Consider the following 19,935-nt stretch of genomic DNA (forward strand, 5'->3'; position numbering starts at 1 on the left):
TGAATTGGTCTGAATGATAATATATATTACCTCGTTAAATAGTCTATCACGTATCTAGTATATTAATGTCTCCCTTTTATTAACATACATACACTCATTCATTTGAACATTAACATTGATTGTGTTGGATAATCTGTCAGAAATTTTAAGAATTAACTGAATTAAAATTATATCAAATCAAATTTAATTTATTTGTCAAGATGATCTGATCAGATAATCTCATGTTGTCAGTGGGGTTGGTTCTACCAAGTGTTGAGTGCAGATTGCTGAGCGGTCGAGTGCAGAGCGACCAAGTGCAGAATGGCTGAACAGTTAGTGCAGAGTGGTCGAGTGTAGAGCAGTCGAGTGGAGAGTGGCCAAGCGGTTGAGTGGAGAGCGGCTGAGTGCAGAGCTGTAGAGTGGCCGAGCGGCTGAGTGCAGAACGACCTAGTGGCTGAGTGCTGAGCGGTTGAGCGGCTGAGTGCAAAGCAACAAAGCGGTTGAGGGGTCGAGTGACTAAAGATTCCGAGGTTTGCAATGGACGCAGTTTCCTTGAAATAGATTCGTTCTACCTTCGGTTGTGTTTCGAGATTTTCTCGAATCGTCGGCTTCCCAGGATATAACGATTAACCGTGATATATACCAAACATTGTGATTATGTTGAACCGAGAGGTACCTGACTATTATCACGGGTACACCATCGAGCAAGAGATGCACGACAGAGAAGAGCGAGGGAGAACGTAGGTGGAGAGTTTTTTCTGTGTGTACCCTGCTCAAGACCTTGGTCTCTTTTTATATAAGAGCATCATCCCTAATCTGCATTGAACATCGAGTAATGACCATTCAAGGTCCAAGGATCAGTGATAGCCGTCAGCCATCAATGGTCGACTATTATTATCCAGGAGGTTACAAAATTACCATTAACAATGGTTAATGCTTCCTTACCTTCTTGAGCGGCAAGTAAAAAGAAACCATGTGACAACATGTTGGTTGTTCCACTTGGGTAAATTTTTACCTCGATCGGTCCGACATTCGGCGCGCAGGTCGTGCTTACACACGAGTCAACTTGGTTCAGTGCAATCCGGACCCTAGATTTACACCCTCTGCACACTCACGCATGAGAGAGAGTCTCTCTCCATCTATTTGTTCGCATCATCAATATATGTGGATCAATATAAACCAACCAATATGTCTTGAAATTCCCAATGTGATACTAAAATCTCATTCACAATGGAGCTTCTTTCCTCTTCCTTTCTACTTCTTTTCTATTCACATTTCTAACAATCCCCTACATGAATGAGAATAGGGTATGTGATAGTATTCAACAATTGAGTCTAGTATATGACATATAGTTTTTAGCCTTTGAACCTTCCTTTGTGAAGATTTGTTTGCTTACTGGCTGACAATAGACATGATGTCCTTGAACTGTTTTGCTGTTTATGTAAGTATTGACATATCTCACCCTGGACTCTCCTGATTCAACTTAGTTCCCATAAGTGTGTTCGTTCTTGGCCATAAACACATCTAGTTGTATGAGAAGTTCTAAGAATTGTGTCTCCAATTCTCTTCGAAGCGACTTCACTTCTTCTCACATTCGGGATCCCTTAAGAGTATTCCACATTACTTTACTAGATTATTAAAAGTCATCTATTTAACCTCTATTCTTCATTGATTCATTAGGTTATTCCTCTACAGTGAGCAAGTTCGTCTGTGCAGTTAGGTTATCCCTTTGAACCTAGTTTTTGGGATCCCTAGTCTGTATAGGTTGAGTTTCCTTTGCACTAATATTTCTAGTCGGTATCAAGGGATGAGCTTACAACTAACTCTTTATTTAATCCTTTGGTTAATAGATCTGCTAAGTTTTTCTTTGACTTCACATAGTCAACAGTAATAACTCCCGTTGAGAGTAGTTGCCTTTTGGTATTATGTCTACAACATATATGTCTAGACATCCCATTATACAAATGACTCTGTGCCCAGCTAATTGCTGATTGACTATCGCAATGTATGCAAATTGTCGACACAGATTTCGACCATCTAGGAACATCTTCTAAGGATTGTTGTACCCATTCAGCCTCTTCACTACATTTGTTAAAAACTACAAACTCAGATTCCATCGTGGATTTAGTTATTACAATTTGCTTAGAAGATTTTCAAGAAATAGCTGCACCTTAAAAAGTAAACATATATCCACTTGTAGACTTAGAGTCTTTTATGTCAGATATCCAACTCGCATCGTTATATCCTTTGATCACAGTAGGATATTTCGTATAGTGCAGATCATATTCACGAGTATACCTCAAGTAACTCAGTACTTTTGTTATCCCTTTCCAGTGCTCAACATCGAAATTACTCGTGAATCTACTTAGTTTACCTACTACATAAACTAAGTATAGTCATGTGTAATTTATCAGATACATCAGACTTCCAATCACTTGAGAGTACTTTATCTAAGAGATACTTTTTCCTTGATTTTTCAATAGATGTTGGCTCATATCTATCGACTTCGTGTCAACGCAGTATCACCATTAGTGAATTTCTCAAGAATATTATCCATGTAATGTAATTGATTAAGAACAAGCCCTTATGTCGTTTTAAGAATTTTTATTCGTAGAATTACATCAGTTAGACTCATATCCTTCATGTCAAACCTTGAGTTCAATTTGTGTTTAGTGAATTTGATTATCTTATCATTACTCCCAATGATAAGTATGTCATCTACATAAAGGCATAATATGACATAGTTATTCTTTGTGATTTTTATATAAATACATTTATCACATTCATTAATCTTGAATCCATATTACTTCATGACATTATCAAATTTCTCATGTCATTGCTTTGGTGTTTAATTTAAGTCATATAATGACTTCACGAATTTACAAACCTTGTTTTTTTATCTTGATATAGCAAATCCTTCAAGTTATTCCATGTAAATTTCCTCTTTTAAATCCCCTTTTAGAAAGGTTGTTTTTATATCCATCTGATATATTTTTAGATTCCATAGAGTGGCTATAGCCAACAATACTTAATAGAAATTATTCTCGATATCGGAGAATACGTATCAAAGTAATCAAGACCTTCTTATTGTCAGCATCATTTTATTACCAATCTTGCCTTATACTTATCAATCGTGCCATTTGATTTCATTTTCTTCTTGAAAATCCATTTGCAACCTAGTGGTTTTCTTCTTTGTGGAAGATCCACAAGTTCCTAGATGTTATTTTGCAAGATAGAATTTATCTCAGACGTAATTAACTCTTTCTAGTGAGGTCCATTAGAAGAGTTTACTCCTTCTGAGTAACTGTGGGGCTCACTTTCCAACATGAAAGTGATAAAAACCATTCCAAAGGATTTTTTTTCACACGAGCTTTTTTACTTCGTTTGAGCTCAATCTCAACTGGTTCATCATCTTCTTTATCTTGTATTTCATATGCCCATTTTGAGGAGCTAGCTTCCTTTCGGGTCTTATACGGAAACACACGCTCGAAGAACGAGACATTTCTTGATTCTATTATCGAGTTCTTGTGTATAACTATATTTGTAACTTATATACAAAGAATTGATACATACTACTATTCTATGCATATCCAATAATTATGCAATCAACAATTTTTGGTCCTATCTTAATTCTTTTCGGATTAGACACTAAAACTTTAGCAAGACATCCCTAAATTCGTAAATATTTGTAGGACGGTTATCTTCCATTCCATAACTCATAAGAGCTCTTATCTGTTTTCTTTCGGGGCAGCTTATTTAAAAGGTAATTAACTATTAACACGACTTCCTCCCACATGAACTCTGGCAATTTAGAGCTTTATATAAGAACATTCATCATCTCCTTTAGGGTGCGATTTTTTCGCTGGGTGACACCATTTTGCTGAGGAGTATAAAGATCTATTATTTCCTGTCTGATCCCATGTTCAACACACAACTCAGTGAACGATGATTTATATTCATCGTCTCGACCACTTTGAACCACCTTAATCTTTTTGTTAAGTTGGTTTTCAACCTCATTCTTATAGAGAGTGAATTTCTCTATAATTTCATCCTTACTTTTAAGAAGATACACAAAATAATACTTTGTGTTATCATCAACACAAGTAATGGAGTACTTATTACCACCATATGTTGGTATACCTTTTAGGTTGCACACGTTAATGTAGATTAGGTCAAGTAGTTCATTACTTCTTTCAACATGTTGAAAGGATGATCTTGTCATTTTCGTTCAAGACAAATTTCACACTTGTATTTCGGGTCAAGGAGGAATGTAGGTATGCTTCGTATGTTGATTAATCTACTCAACACATCGTAGTTAACATGCCCTAGTCTTCTATGCCGTAAACACAAAGACTCAAGTATATAAGTGGAAGAGTTTGTAATTTGATCCGGACACTAGATTCTTTTGAATCTCTGAAACATACAACACATTGTTAAGAGTCAACTTTTTGCTCAAGGTCAGCTTTAACACCACTTTTCCTTGGCTCATGATATTCGAGGTTGCTGAGTTCTTTATGAACAATTGTCTCCATTGACTTCTTCAAGGTTGTGGAGCAGCTCCTTATTGTAGACACATGTTTGGTGGTATCAGTATCGATCCACCATTGTTGTGGATTTGAACCCAGCAGGTTCAGTTCAAAGACTACGTCACAGATGTCGTCCATTTATGGTCTCTCGTTCAGGTTGACCTCCTACTTCTTCTTCGACTTTTTGTACTTTGAAGACTTATGACCTACTCGACAACAGTTGAAACATTTCCTAGAGAATTTCTTACTTATACCTCCTCTGGGTCACATCTTGGAAGTCTTGGGGTTCTTTCGTTTCGAGTTTTGATCGTATTTGACCACATTGACTTTCACAATAGTCTGAGAAAACAATTTCCTCTCCGAACTCTTATTGTTTTCTTCACTTCGAAGTCTAAACACAAGTTCTTCCATGTTCATCTCCTTCTACATGTGCTTCAGCTAGTTCTTAAAGTCATTCCAGCCGAGAGACAACTTCTTAATGATAGCAGCTACTTGGATGGTTTCACTCATAACCATATCTTTTGAGTGGGTCTTATGCAAGATCACTTGAAGCTCCTAGACTTGGCTGATCACCATCTTGGAGTCAACAATCTTGTAGTCCAGGAATCGACCTATAATGAATTTCTTGGTCTTCGCATCCTCCATCTTGTACTTCTTGTTCAAAGACTCCCATAGCCCTTTAGTCATTCTCTTCATGCTATATACATCGTATAGCGAGTTGGCAAAACAATTGAGGATATAATTTTGGCAAACGAACATAGAATGAATTCATGCGTCCACTGTACTGATGGTATGAACATCAACATCCTCAGCATGCTTGGGAGGATCATCAGTCAAGAATCGAGTCAGATTGAATGTGATCAAGTAGAATAACATCTTTTGCTGCCACCTCTTGAAGTTTAATCCAGTGAACTTCTCTGGCCTTTCCCCGTGGTTGATTGGAACAATTCCAATCGGGGCGGAGGGGGCCTTCAGGTGTTGAGTCTGTTGCACCTCAACACTTTGTTCTGTCGTCATCTCAATAGAACCGAATCTATTTCAAGATTGTTGGACAATCTGTTAGAGATTTTGGGAGAATTATCCGAATTGAAATTACACTAAATCAAATTTAACTTATCTATCGAGATAACCTGAGCAGATAATCTCAGGTTGCATGTGGGGGTTAGTTTTTGCCAAGTGTTGAGTGTAGACTATACAGTGGCCGAGTGTAGAGCGACCAAGTGTAGAGCGATCGAGTGCAGAGCAGCTGAGTGCAGAGCGACCGAGTGTAGAGCGGCCGAGTGCATAGTGGCCGAGTGTAGAGCGACCGAGCGGCTGAGTACAGAGCGGCAGAGTGCAGAACGATCGAGCAGTTGAGTGCAGAGTGATCGAGTGTAGAGCGGTCGGCCGGCTGAGTGCAAAGTGGTCGATCGGTTGAGTGCAAAGCGGTCGAGTGCAAAGCTGCTGAGTGTAGCGCGGTAGAGCTGCTCACTGCAGAGCAGCTGAGTGCAAAGCTACCGAGTGCAGAGCGGGCGAGCAGCTTGAGTGCAAAGTGGTCGAGCAGCTTGAGTGCAGAGTGGCCGAGCGACTGAGCTACTTGAGTGCAGAGCGGCCTAGCGACCGAGTGATGAGTGGCCGAGAAACTGAGTGCAGAACAATCGAGTGCAGAGTGGCTGAGCGGTTGAAGATTCTGAGGTTTGCGATGAACGCAGTTTTTTTGAAACAGATTCGCCCTACCTTCGACTGTGCTTTGAGGTTTTTTCGGATCGTCTGTTTCTCAAGATACAATGGTTAACCGTGATACACATCAAGTGCTGGCAGTCACGGTGAACCAAGAGGTATCTGACTACTATCACGGGTGCAACGTCGAGCAAGAGATGTACGACAGAGAAGAGCGAGGGGGGAATGTAGGCAGAGAGTTTTTCCTATGTGTACCCTGCTCAAGACCATGACCTCTCTTTATATAGGAGCATCATCTCTTATCTGCATTGAACACCAAATAATGACCATTCAATACCTAAGGATCAATGATAACCATCAACCCTTAATGGTCGACCATTACTATCCGAGAGGTTATGAAATCGCCATTAACAATGGAGATGAGATCCTCTGTCCTGAAAATGTTGTGTCCCCATGTCCTAGCGCTGATCGAACGAACTAAATCATATCTCAAGGATGCAGTGTACATCATGAAAATATCATAGCCGTCCGATCGACGCTAGGACACGGGGACACAGTATTTTCGGGACAAAGGATCTCATCTCTTAAAAATGGTTAATGCTTCCGTTATCTTCTTGAGTAGCAAGTAAAAAGAATCCATATGGTAAAATATTAATTGTTCCACTTGGATAAATTTTACCTCGATCAGTCCGACATTTGGTACACGTAGGTCATGCTTGCACACGAGTCAACTTAGTTTAGTGCAATCCAGACCCTAGATTTGCACCCCTTGCGTACCTACGCGTAAGAGAGAGTTCATCCCCATGTATTTGTTTACATCATCAATGCATATAGATCAATATAAACTAACCAATATGCCTTGAAACTCTCAATGTGGGACTAAAGTCTCATTCATAATGAAATTTCTTTTTTCTTTCTTTTCACCTTTTTTCCATTCACATTTCTAAGACACCCACAATAGAAAATATTTGAAAGGAATATTTTTTTTTTAAATATCCTTAATCTCAAATATTCCTCATTAGAAGGAGATATTATGGAGGATATTTTGAAATCACCGAGCATATTTAAATGATGTTACAAATCAATGTAGGTGAGTATTATAATATTCACACATTAACAATATTTAATTTTTTAAACACAGTTAATGAGGAGATTTATATAAAAAATTTAAAAATTAAGAAAATAAATTTTGGATATAAAAAATAAAAATAAATAAATAGATAGTGGAAACTCACAAATAATTTAATATTAAATAAATATAAATACATGTTAATAAAAAAGAAATATTAATATAATATGTATGACATGTTATTTAAAAAGATGACATATAAAGTAAAACAGATGTCCTTAAATCTAAAATTTATTTTCTTAATTTATAAAATTACGTGGATGCGGTAACATCCATGCAAATTAGTTTATAACCCTATTAATTTAAGTATTATAATATTCACGAATTAACATCAATGCTGATGTTAAGTCAAAACTTTATTATTGTGTGAAGAGGGCAGAGCTAATGCTTTTGCATTTATAAGGGCAAATAATCATCCTGTCACAGTATGAAAAATGCTCATAAACATGGTTAGCACAACAGTAATGTTAAGTAATTTTTAATATATTTAAATATTTTAAATTAATTTTTTAAAAAATTAATAACTATGAGCGTATATTTTCGTTCATATATATCGATTTTTTTTTAATTAATGTATATGTACATTTTTTTTCGATAATAAATATCGATTTTAACATTATTTTTTTAAAATCTGATCGCTTCCCTATTCTATTTACAAAAACCTATAGTAAAAAATATTATTAAAAGTAATGTTAATTAATAAAAATTAATTAATTTTTTCCACCTATACAGTAAAACACTTCAACTCTTCCCCCAAATAGCAAAAATCCCCCTTCCCCAAATCTAAATCAATACCGCGCCGTCTACGCCAAACCCACACCGCCGTCTTCTACCGCCACCACCATCTACCACCGCGTGCCACCTTCGACCCTTGCCCACTCCCGTCTTCTAATCATCAAAAGCCTCTCTCTCTATCTTCGTCGCCGCCTATTCTTCGTCCCCACTTTCTTCCGACCTAGCTCTGTCATGTTGTCACCGCCGTCGTCATATTGTCACCGCCGTCGCTTAATAGGGTAAAGTACAAAATAGGAAAGAAAAAGGCACACGAGTTTTGACCTAAATATCACTCTCACTTGCATATTTAGGTGCTGCGTCAGAGGAGCAATCCAGCACCCGCGTGACGCGGTCGCTGGACATCTGGCCGCCGGCTTACGCCCACCAGACGAGCTTCCGGATCGACGGCAGTGTCGAGGACGAGGTTGGCATGCTTTGTCGCAGCCTTGGTCTCGACGGCCCCGATGATTTTGCCATTTCACTTGACGAGTGGGAGAAGCGAAAGGTGCAACCGTCCCCAGATACTCTAACTAGGTCTAGGTTTTCTCCGCCGGGTAGCCCAACCAGCTTCAGCCACACCTTGTCTGATGCAGACGAGCAGAATAGGAAGGACTCGGGAGAAGGAGATATGAAGCTCTATGTTGTTCAGAAACCCCATACTATGGTTTCCCAAACTGAACCGATCGAGATTCCATGTGCTTCTCCAAGGTCCAGGGCAGGAGATGGAGGGATCCGAGGAGTCCGGCCACCGGTTCTCTCTCCTCCATCACCTTTCACAATATTTTCGCCTCCCCAGTCTGGACCTACAAGGAACAATCTACCATCAACTCTCAAAACTCCTCCCTCTATGTCCGTTTAAGTTTTTGATTCTTCCAGCACAACTTTCGATAACCTTAGAGCCTTGGCTCCAGAGAAGAGTGAGCGGGAGGCAGATCAAATGAAATCTATGGATTCTGAGGACAAAGTGAAGGGGGGAGTTCCAGTAGTAGATGAAATGAGTCACAAGGAATTGAGGGAGATGTAGTTGGAAGACATATCAGCTGATGACTTTACTGGGACATCTTACTCAACAATGAATGATGACGATACATCCAGTTCGACTACTGAAACATTCATCATCTCTCCAAATGGTAGGTTCAAGCTGAAGATGAAGTCATGGATGCGTGGCGTACTCTTGGGGAGTGGTTCATTTGGTTCAGTGTACGAAGGGATCAGTGAGTAAGTAATGATGCTAAACTAATCCAGAGACTTATTGTTGATTTGCATAATGTGTTAGTTGCATGATTCACCAAATTAAATACAATATGCTTTCGCTGAGTACTTTTTGTTAGCTACTGCCTACTTGATCTTAAAGAGAATGATTTCTGTAAAGACTTCCTTACTATGAAGTGGATTAATTTGATTTGCATGAGCTTGTAATGGTTATTTAGGATGAAAATACCTAGCATGTTAAATTTGCTAATTGGATTTTGCTTTAATTTATGTGAGCATGGTTATGTTCGAAAACCTATCCAATCACTTCCATGGAAAAGTTAGTTTTATTTAGGAATAGTTCTATTGCATCCAGGTCATTGTGGTTCAAATAGATCCTTTCTATGTGATTTTCAGCTCTTTCCAATTTTCAAGAATAAGTAGATTCTAGTTCAATATCTCATAGTTCCAGTTCGTTGTGGCATATAAACCAGTTCATGAGGTTGGAAATTTTGGTCACGTGCCACATTATATGATCGATGAAATGATAGTTTCTAATATACTTGGATTTGCATGTTAGATGGCATCTATTATGAAACAGTGGAAGAATGACCTTTATCTAACTTTCAAGTGAAAACTTTAGTAATTTGCAAGTGCTGGGGTGGCCTCTCATATGATTCTGATGCCCTACAGATTCTAGCCTGTATTTTGTTAGCTCTTTCATTCTTGCAACTTAATCTAATCATAAGACAGTTAGGTTCTTTTGGATGTTATTTCCCTTGTTTGTTCGGTAGTATTTTGTCCACATATCTACAATCTAGTATAATTAGATCTTGTATCTTGCTCCTTTGGAAGCTTTGGCTATTATAAACTGGGTTAAGTATCATGTGATTGACTTATTATTTATCACCAAATATGTTTTGTCCATAGGGATGGTATATTTTTTGCTGTTAAAGAAATGTCTTTGCTTGACAAAGGATGCAATGCTCAACAGTGTATTATCCAACTTGAGCAGGTATCCTGATACCAATTTCAAATTGTTATATCCTGTTTCTGTTTATAAAATTGCTCTTATCTTTCACCATTCGAGTTAAATTTAAATTCAAGTTTAAGTATATTCTGACCTTGCTTACTTTCCCTGGCCAGGAGATTTTGCTGCTAAGTCTGTTTGAACATGAAAACATTGTTCAATACTATGGGACTGACGAGGTAATAACTTGTTTCTTCACCTTTCACAGATCACCAAAGTTCTTGACAATTTCATGAACTTATTCTTCAAGATGGTTTCATATAGTTAAATGTATCAAATTATCATCAACTAAAGGAGATTTTTGCCTTAATTGATGTCTTCTGTCAGAAACTACATGTTTGGCAAAAGACTAGTTGGTGGAATGAGAAAAGTATACCCTTTTCATTTTGTTTTCTCTTCATTCATTGTATAGCTTCTATAGTGGCATGTATTAGTTTGTAGGAGTCAAAACTATATATCTTCCTTGAACTTGTCTCACAAGGTTCCCTTGCATCTCTATACCAGAAGTATCGTTTGCAAGATTAAACTACCTTCATGAGCGTAATGTTGTGCACAGGTGAGGCAGCCATTTTTAGATAGGCAGCCCCCTATCTGAATACATTTATAACTTAAAGTTTTCTTATTATGATCATATAAGTATCCTGGCCTGTGACTTCAAATCATGCATACAAGAAAATTTGCTCTTTCAAAATTTTCAGAAAAATTCGAACAAATCTATTGAGGGAGATGCAATGCTATCTGTTCATTATCTTGGTAGCATGATCCATTTGGTCACTCATCCTTTGTCCTTGATTTTTGATCATCTCCTGGTACAATTTGACAGATGTTTCCTTAACAGCATATGATAACTATTTTTTCATATTTTTCTAGGTTTTCTGTTTTGTTCTTTTATATATATATATCCTATGACAAGGAACTTAAGAGATCGTTTCTTTTGTCAGAGATGTCAAATGCGCAAATATATTGGTTCATGTGAATGGCTCTGTGAAGCTTGCAGATTTTGGATTGGCAAAGGAGGTTTGTTCTGATGTTCTTGAACTTCTTAAATGCACAATGTCTCTGAATATATAATTCATTGTTTCTGTTGCTATAAACCATTTCAGATGACCAAGTTCAACATGCTGAAATCTCGCAGAGGAAGTGTATATTGTATGGCTCCAGAGGTTAGGCCCTTTCTTGCTTTTAAGTGGATATCTGAATGTTTCAATAAACATTGCAAAACTTTTCAGAACACTGTCGTTTTTCATCATTTTGTTATGGATTTGGTGAGAGGCACTTTGTCTAAAGAATCTATATGATAATGCATAGTATGTTAACATTCTTATTATCAACTAAGATCCCTGTTTGACTGGGCGCTTCAATATCAACATTCATACCTAAATAGAAAAAAATTTGGACTTGCATCATGAATTGCTAATTTCATGACATTTTCTCCCTCCTATTTTGAGGGAACTGGACTTCATGAGCAAATATAACCTGCCAAATTAAGTAGGTTTGATGATATGGAAGCATTTTCTTCTTTCTAAATGACTCTACAAGATAACCCATAATTCACTTGGTGTACCTCAACACGAGCCTACGCAAAAGTTTGGGTCTTAAGTTTGTTGATAAATACAGAAAAAAGAGTCTACGAGATAACCCATAATTCACTTTGGTTAACATCAACATGAACCTATGCAAAAGTTCGGGTCTTAAGCTGGTTGACAAATACAACTTGGGAGACCATCCTCGGTAGAACCGTAGAAGGCTTCACAACAATCAAATCACAGATAACTTATTCACTACCTAAGCAATCACAATATCGCTACAATGATGCTACATGCACAGAAACAAAAATCAAATATTATAACACTAAACATAATATCTCATGAGTCTCATGCTCTCTGGTCTTCGTCTCCTCGAGTCCATCAAGCTCCTCCCTGACCACCAAATGCAACATAGAAACTATGTTGTTGTGGTTGAAGATCGAAACTCACGCACAAGATGATATTTTGAAGCTTACATAAGCCGTCTTTAAATTTAATAAGATTTCTTACTTGAATGTAGCATTTTCTCAGGTTGTTGATCCTAAAAGAACGTATGGATGAGCTGCTGATATATGGAGTCTTGGTTGCACGGTTCTGGAAATGATGACTTGCCAGATTCCTTATCCTCACCTGGAACCGGTTAGTTGCTAATCTGTTACTATGAACGTTTCTTAATTTTTTGTTAAAGTGCCTTGTATAAAACAATAGAACTTGCTTTCTTCATGTAACTATCAAGCATTCTTCTCGGGTGTTCATATTCCTCAATATTAGTCCCAAGATTTCCAAGGAGTTATAAACATCTTGCTTCTGATCTTCACTGTTCAGGTTTTAGCATCTGCTAGAGTTTTTTTAGCACATTATTAAGTCTTAATGAAAGTTTAACATATAATTGAAAGTTTAAATAATATCTAGCATGTAAATATTCATACAGTGCCCTCATTAAAGTTTAACATATAAATGAAAGTTTAATCTAAAATATAAGCATATTCAACTTTTAATAGAAAATCTAAAATAAATTGGAACTATGAAAATAAATTAAACATTTTCTTTACTTTAATTAAAAAAATTATGGATAGGAAGTAGGAACTTTTTTAATTACAATAGTGTTGTTTTTATTATTATTTTAAAAGTCATATTATATAAATCTTAATTATTTATGAATCTGGGTGTATTGTTTATTTTGAGTACATTAAATTATTGTATAGTTTCAAAACTGAAATTCAGTATTTTATCTTTTTGGTTGAATCCTTTTAGAATAATAATTATTTTATAACTGATATAAAATTTCAATATTTGCAAATTTTTAGCTAAATGAAAATGACCCCTTTAAATTTAGCATGATTAAAAGTAAATGGAACACAACAACAACAACCAAGCCTTTTCCTACTAGGTGGGGTCGGCTGTATGAATCTTTTTACGCCATTGAGCTCTATCTCCTATTATATCATCATCTATATTTAAATAAATTTTATCTTGTTTTATTGTTGCTAACCAAGTCTTTTTTGGTCTTCCTCTTCCTCGTTTGATATGCATGTTTATCATAGTTTCACATCGCCTAACTGGAGCATTTATTGGTCGTCTAAGTACGTGTCATCTTAACGTGTCTCTCGGAGTTTTTCCTCAATAGATGCAACTCCGACTTTCTCTCTAATGCTCTTATTTCTTATTTTGTCCATCTTCGTATGCCCACACATCCACCTTAACATCCTCATCTCTGCAACTCTCATCTTCTGCTCGTGTGCTCGAGTCATAGCCCAACATTCAGCTCTATATAACATAGCAGGTCTAACTGCGGTTTTATAGAACTTACCTTTAAGTTTAAGAGGTATTTTACGGTCACATAAAACACTCGACGCTCCCCTCCATTTCACCCATCCTGCTTGTATTCTATGTAAGACATCTCTCTCAATCCCTCCATCATTTTGTAAAAATGATCCTAAATATTTAAATCGCTCGGTTCCAGGCAACTCGTCCTCTCCTATCTATAAATGTTTTTCTTTCTCTTACTTTAGCTATTCTATAAATGTCTCTTTCCCCTTCTTTTGTATCCAATTTTTGATATAACCGTTCAAAAGTTTCATTTTTTGCTTCACTTACCACTTTCTTAGCTTCTTTCTTGGCTATTGTATATTTTTTTAAGTTTTCCTCATTCTTACAAATATATAATTCCTTATAAGCTATTCGTTTTTCCTTCACTTTCTCTTGTACTTTCTCATTCCACCACCAAGATTCTTTACTTAGCGGTGCATGCCCCTTTGACTCACCGAGGACACTCTTAGCTACTATTTTCAACTTTGATATCATCTTATCCCATGTTGTATTAGAGTTATCGTATATTTCACCTAATGCTTGTACTTCTACCTTCTCCTTAAATATATATTGCTTCCTATCCTTTAACTTCCACCACTTAATTCTAGGAATTGTATATATTTTCTTTCTATTGATACTATGTTTAAGACGTATATCGAACACTACTACCCTATGTTGGGTAGTTAAGCTTTCTCCAGGGATGACTTTGCAATCTTTACAAATCTTTCTATCCTTCTTCCTAACCATAAGAAAGTCAATTTGCGATTTATTATTCCCACTTTTGAATGTGACTAAGTGTTCTTCTCTTTTCTTAAAAAACGTATTAGCTAATATAAGGTCATATGCTATCGCAAAATCTAATATATTTTCCCTTCCTCATTTCTCGTTCCAAACCCATAACTCCCATGTACTCTCTCATATTCCTCATTTTTCACTCCGACATGTCCATTTAGATCACCTCCTATTAAAATCCTTTCATTTGGTGAAATATTTTGTAATATTTCATCTAAGTCCTCCCCAAATCTTGATTTGGTAGCTTCATCTAATCCTACTTGTGGTGCATATACGCTAATTATGTTCATAGTTTCTTTCGCCACTATTATCTTAAGGGTTATAATTCTATCCCCTTTTCTAACTACTCCTACAACTTCATCCTTTAACAAACTATCTACAATAATACCCACTCCATTTTTTGTTTTACTCTTTCCAGTGTACCATAACTTAAAACCCGTGTTCTCTATCATCTTTGCCTTCTCACCTGTCCATTTTGTCTCTTGTACACACAAAATATTAATTTTTCTTCTAATCATCATATCTACTACCTCCATTGATTTACCAGTGAAAGTTCCTATGTTCCAAGTTCCAAATCTTAGATTATTAGTTTTCCTATCATATTTGTTCTTATCTAACCTATGGTGTGAGAACTCTTGCCTATTTAACACTACACCCAAGTTCTCATGGAGATGTAGCGGTCCTTGCTGAGACCCTGTAACGCGAACTCTTACATATTTATCACTACACCCGAGTTCTGGAGATGTAGCGGTCCTTGCCGAGACGTTACAGTCGGACCCTGCAACGCGTTCCTTCCGGGGAACAACCTAGCATTAGCACAATAGTTTAATGGATTCATTAATGAAATATTTGTCATAGTTTGACGCTGGCTGGCAACCTAACGCAACCCTCCTCCTTTATCCGGGCTTGGGACCGGCCATGACCGGTCATCATGGACGGAGTTATTAAAAGTAAATGGAACACATCAGAATGAATTATTGGTTAACTTTTTATTTTGAGTTTGATTCATAATTTAACTTTGGAGATATGTTAGTTTAGTTTAAATATATTTAATGACAAACTAATGTCTAAATAATTAATTTAAATTCATAGTTCATAGCAATAAAACCCGTGAAACTGTTTGAAACTTTCAAAAATACATTTGGATGGGAATATTAACTCAATTGGAATTGGACTTTAGACGCAGCGGTTAGAGCACAATGAGCTAATAATGCATTATGACATTCGGAGGAGATAATGATGCGCGCGCCAGTACAGTATTTTTCTGCTTGCTTTTTTTTTATCAGTTTTGATTACATGTATTGATAATGGTCCGATGTATTGTTGTATCACCCTTTGCACTACACTGACTTTTCAGTTAACGTTTAGTTTGCACTTAATAGTATGTTTGCATGCTTTGGAGTTTATATTTGTTGCAATCAGTTGTCTATTGCAATACATTTATGCAGAAGAGTCATACTGATTGTTATTATCGAATTTGTTTAACATTGCGACACAAGCTTTATTCAGGATTGGTCATGACGAACCACCACCGTTCTATTGTTGGAGCATCCATTTGTAAAAAGACCGCTGCAAGTCTAAATTCATCTTCAATCAACAACGAGAAATTATTCAGTTAGATGACATTAGTGGCCTCAAATACTCCAAGGTAAATCACTCTAATGTTTGTTTTTATTCATATAGAGATTCCAAACAAGTAGGTGAATGATTCTTTGAGAATTGCCATGCCATTAATTTTATGAAATCTCAAAACTCTTTGCTTCGATGGTCACAAGAATGCTATTAGTGTGTCGCATGTCATTTCTTCAGTAACAATAGTGGTTAATTTTCTTTTTCTGGGGTTGTTGCCTTACAATTTTGATTTACACTGTCAACCCACTCAAAATTTTGATTTACATCTTTGTTTCATGTATCCTGTCTCCATAAGATTGCAGTGTGCATATATAGTTCTAATTCCATATTAACTAGTTAGGTTATTGCACAAACTGTGTATGTTATCTTCTTCTTCTGTCTTTAATGGTGTGCTTGGTTCATGCAGTGAAATAAAGATCTATTTCCAAAGAATGGAGTAAATAGAGAACAAATTAGGAATAATTGTTCTATAGTTTATAGAATTGATGTGAAATAGCTGTTCTTACATTTCTTCTTTGAGAATGTTATAAAGAATAGAAGAACAGTCCATCATAGCTCTTCAGCTTTAGCAATCTATGGTTACAACTATTGAGCAGTGTGTCAAGCACATCGGGCATGATGCATAGAAACATCTCAAGATTAGCTTGGGAGGATACATGCATTTTCATGGAATATAATATATGAATATTGACTTAATGTGTATCTCTACGATATCTATTAGTTTTTTATGTTGTAAGAAAAATATTTATGTATTGTTTACATCGGTGGATATTGACTTGGTGTGTTTAAATATATCGGTGTATTTTTATTTGTAATTTGCTTGGTGAATTTATAATATTAACTTAATTTTGTACTATTGAGAATCAAATTAATTTCATACTCTTGCTTGATCACAATTTACAAATGACAATAAAAAAATAAATATTATTATAGCAGTTTTAACTTCAATGACATCAGTTTTGAAATGTTGTCGTTAAGTGATAATATCAATTTTTCATCACTTTTGAAATTGGTGTCGTTAATCAATACTACATCGATTTTTAACCATTGTTCAAACCGGTATCATTATATGATATTATATCGGTCTTTCACCACTATTGAATCGGTGACGTTAGTATTATATTGGTAAAAAATTGTTGTTGAAATTGGTGTCATTAATTGATATTACATTGATCTTACATCGTTATTGGAATCGGTATCGTTAATATTACATCGGTCGAAAATTATTGTTAAAACTAGTATCATTAACATATATTATATCGGTCTTATACCATTGATGAAAATGATATTGTTAAGTGATATTATACATGCAAATAATCGATTCAGAAATTGGTGTCATTAAATGATATTATATTGATTATAAATTGTTATTTAAAATGTCAGTCCTTTTAGAATGTCTTTATAGATATTGATCGATTTTATTATAGATATTGGTAGAAAATCGTTATCTATGAATATTTTTCTTTCAGTGTGTTTTCTCTATGAGAATTGCGACGCAGTCAGCTTCTCTAATCCCTTCAGCCTGAAGTTGAATTTATCAATCTTATCTCATTTATCAATCTTATCTCATTGCAGATTTTCACTAATCTTCATTCGGAATAGGCAAACGTGATTGATGTAAGGTGATTTCTTTTCTTCATGCGGAATAGGCAAACGTGATTGATGTAAGATGATTTTTCCTTTTCTTTCATAGACTCGGTAGCTACGGCCAAAATTGTGTACATTATTTGTCTATAGAAGTTTAATGTTTGTAAGAGAAAAAAAATCACCCATCTCTATCAAAAGAAAATGAGTTTAGTTGCATTGATTCCATTAAGCCTAGTCAGCAGCTATCACAGCGGATCATATATGACAAAAGTGTGGGGATGGACGCCGACGTGTCTCTATTTGAACCCAAGCTCGTCACTACATAAACAACCCTTGTGTGCCTTTCTTATCCTCTGTCTTTTCACCACAGCCTTTGGAAAGCCTATCAAAGTGTGTGAGACGTGTAATCGTGCTCTCCCCGCAATCCAAATATTTTTTTATTATTAGAATATATTTATTTTTTTGATTATTTTTAAAATAATCTTATAATAATAATAATAATACTAATAATATTAATAAATATCCTTTATAATTTAATTATGATAAATTATTAAATCACGTAGTTTAAGTTTTATATTACCTAAATTGTATAGACAATTTTGAAAAATACTCAAATCGTGCACCAGATACCCATTTTATCCCTTTGCTCGTTCATTTTCGCTCGTCAACTTGATTGTTATAGTGTAACAATCGATTCAGTATGTTTCCGTGAAAAAAAAAATTTAATTGATTAATCAATTAATTTTTTTTTAAAAATTATTAAAATCTTCTATGATAAAAAATTTGTTACTCTCAATATGATATATAGAATAGATCTTTGAGAGTATAGATATAATCAGTAAAATTAGACAAATACATAGGACATGATTTCATATCATTTCGAGTTTTTTAGGTCCATTAGTCAATTTGACTGAAATCAGTTGATGAACCTAGACAGCCCGGAATGACATAAAATAAGGTCTTCTGTTCGTCTAGTTCTTTTGATTATATTATACCCTCAAATATAAATTCGATATACTATATTGAGAGCAGCGAATTTTTAACATGAATTAGATTTTTCGTAAATATTTGTGTTAAAAAAATTACTGCTTTTAATATGACATATGAAAAAGATGTTTGAGGGCATAGATATAAAATCAGGAGAACTAGATAAACATATAATACATGATTTCATATCATTTCGAACTCTCTAGGTCTATCAACTGGTTTCAGCCAAAGTTGGATAATAAACTTAGATAAATTAGAATGACTTCTGATTATATTCATGTCTTCAAACATCAACTCGATACATTGTATTGAGAGCAACGAATTTTTTTATCATAAATAATTTTTTAATTATATTATTATTTTTATTAAGGTTCATGGTCACGTAAACATACATAATAGATTGCTACACTATAGCAATCGATTTAAAAAAAAAAAAAAAAAATCTAATTTGTGTTTAGAAAATTATTACACTCACTATGACGTATGAAATTTTATTTGGGAGCATAAATATAATTATGAGAACTAGAAGAGCACATAAGACTTTATTCCATGTCATTTCAAATTTTTTAAGTCCATCAGTCGATTTCAGTCAAAATCGGTTACGTTGATATAAATTAAAAGAGCTCTAAATAATATAGAATCAAGTTTTATGTGTTCGTCTAATTTTTTTGATTATATTTATACTCTTAAGCATCAATTTGATATATATATCGTATTGAAAGCAACCAATCGGATATGTGATTTGAGTATTTTTAAAATTACATATACAATTTGGATAATAAGAAATTTAAACTATATGGTTTAGTAATTTGCTGATTGAACTACAACTAAAATATTTTCTATTCTTGCGCATGTTTGTTAAATCAGTCCTACAGTTACACAACCAAAGTATAGTGAATCATTGGTCATATCCGGGCCCTAACTTAAGTGCCCTGCAAACCTTGGTTTCACATGGAGAAACAGTAATTCGTTTGTCACATCTCTCTCTGACAGAGAAGTGAGATACGTATCCAGATTTTCTGTCATACATAGAACCCAATGAAAATTTATATTTTTGAGGATAATATGGATAATGAACTTGAAGCTCAGGATCACTCACCATCTCATCACTTAACCCCTCTTATTTTTAATCCTTCAACTCTTGTTGCTTTATCCATCCCAAAATAACACTTCAATATATTGGTAGTTTAAATAGTGTTGTTATACTGATTTGATCCAGTTCGCTTATCACTAAGCCAACAACAATTAGTAACGTTCCATTTTTATTGAATGAAATATAATCTATTTTACTTTTGAGAAGTTATGTTCATCACA

At 35.2% G+C, this 19,935-nt stretch overlaps 1 long non-coding RNA gene and 1 pseudogene across 1 annotated transcript; both read left to right on the forward strand.

Annotated features, from left to right (window-relative positions):
- Positions 1-8,061: 8,061 nt before the first annotated feature.
- On the forward strand, positions 8,062-13,284 carry LOC121997797 (annotated as a pseudogene).
- Positions 13,285-15,224: 1,940 nt separating this feature from the next.
- Positions 15,225-16,862, forward strand: LOC121997798. The gene is made up of 2 exons (XR_006116370.1): positions 15,225-16,063; positions 16,454-16,862. It is a non-coding gene; the product is annotated as an uncharacterized LOC121997798 (long non-coding RNA).
- The last annotated feature ends 3,073 nt before the right edge of the window (positions 16,863-19,935 follow it).

The sequence above is a fragment of the Zingiber officinale genome, chromosome 6A, assembly GCF_018446385.1.
Source record: "Zingiber officinale cultivar Zhangliang chromosome 6A, Zo_v1.1, whole genome shotgun sequence".
In the NCBI taxonomy this organism is placed as follows: domain Eukaryota; kingdom Viridiplantae; phylum Streptophyta; class Magnoliopsida; order Zingiberales; family Zingiberaceae; genus Zingiber; species Zingiber officinale.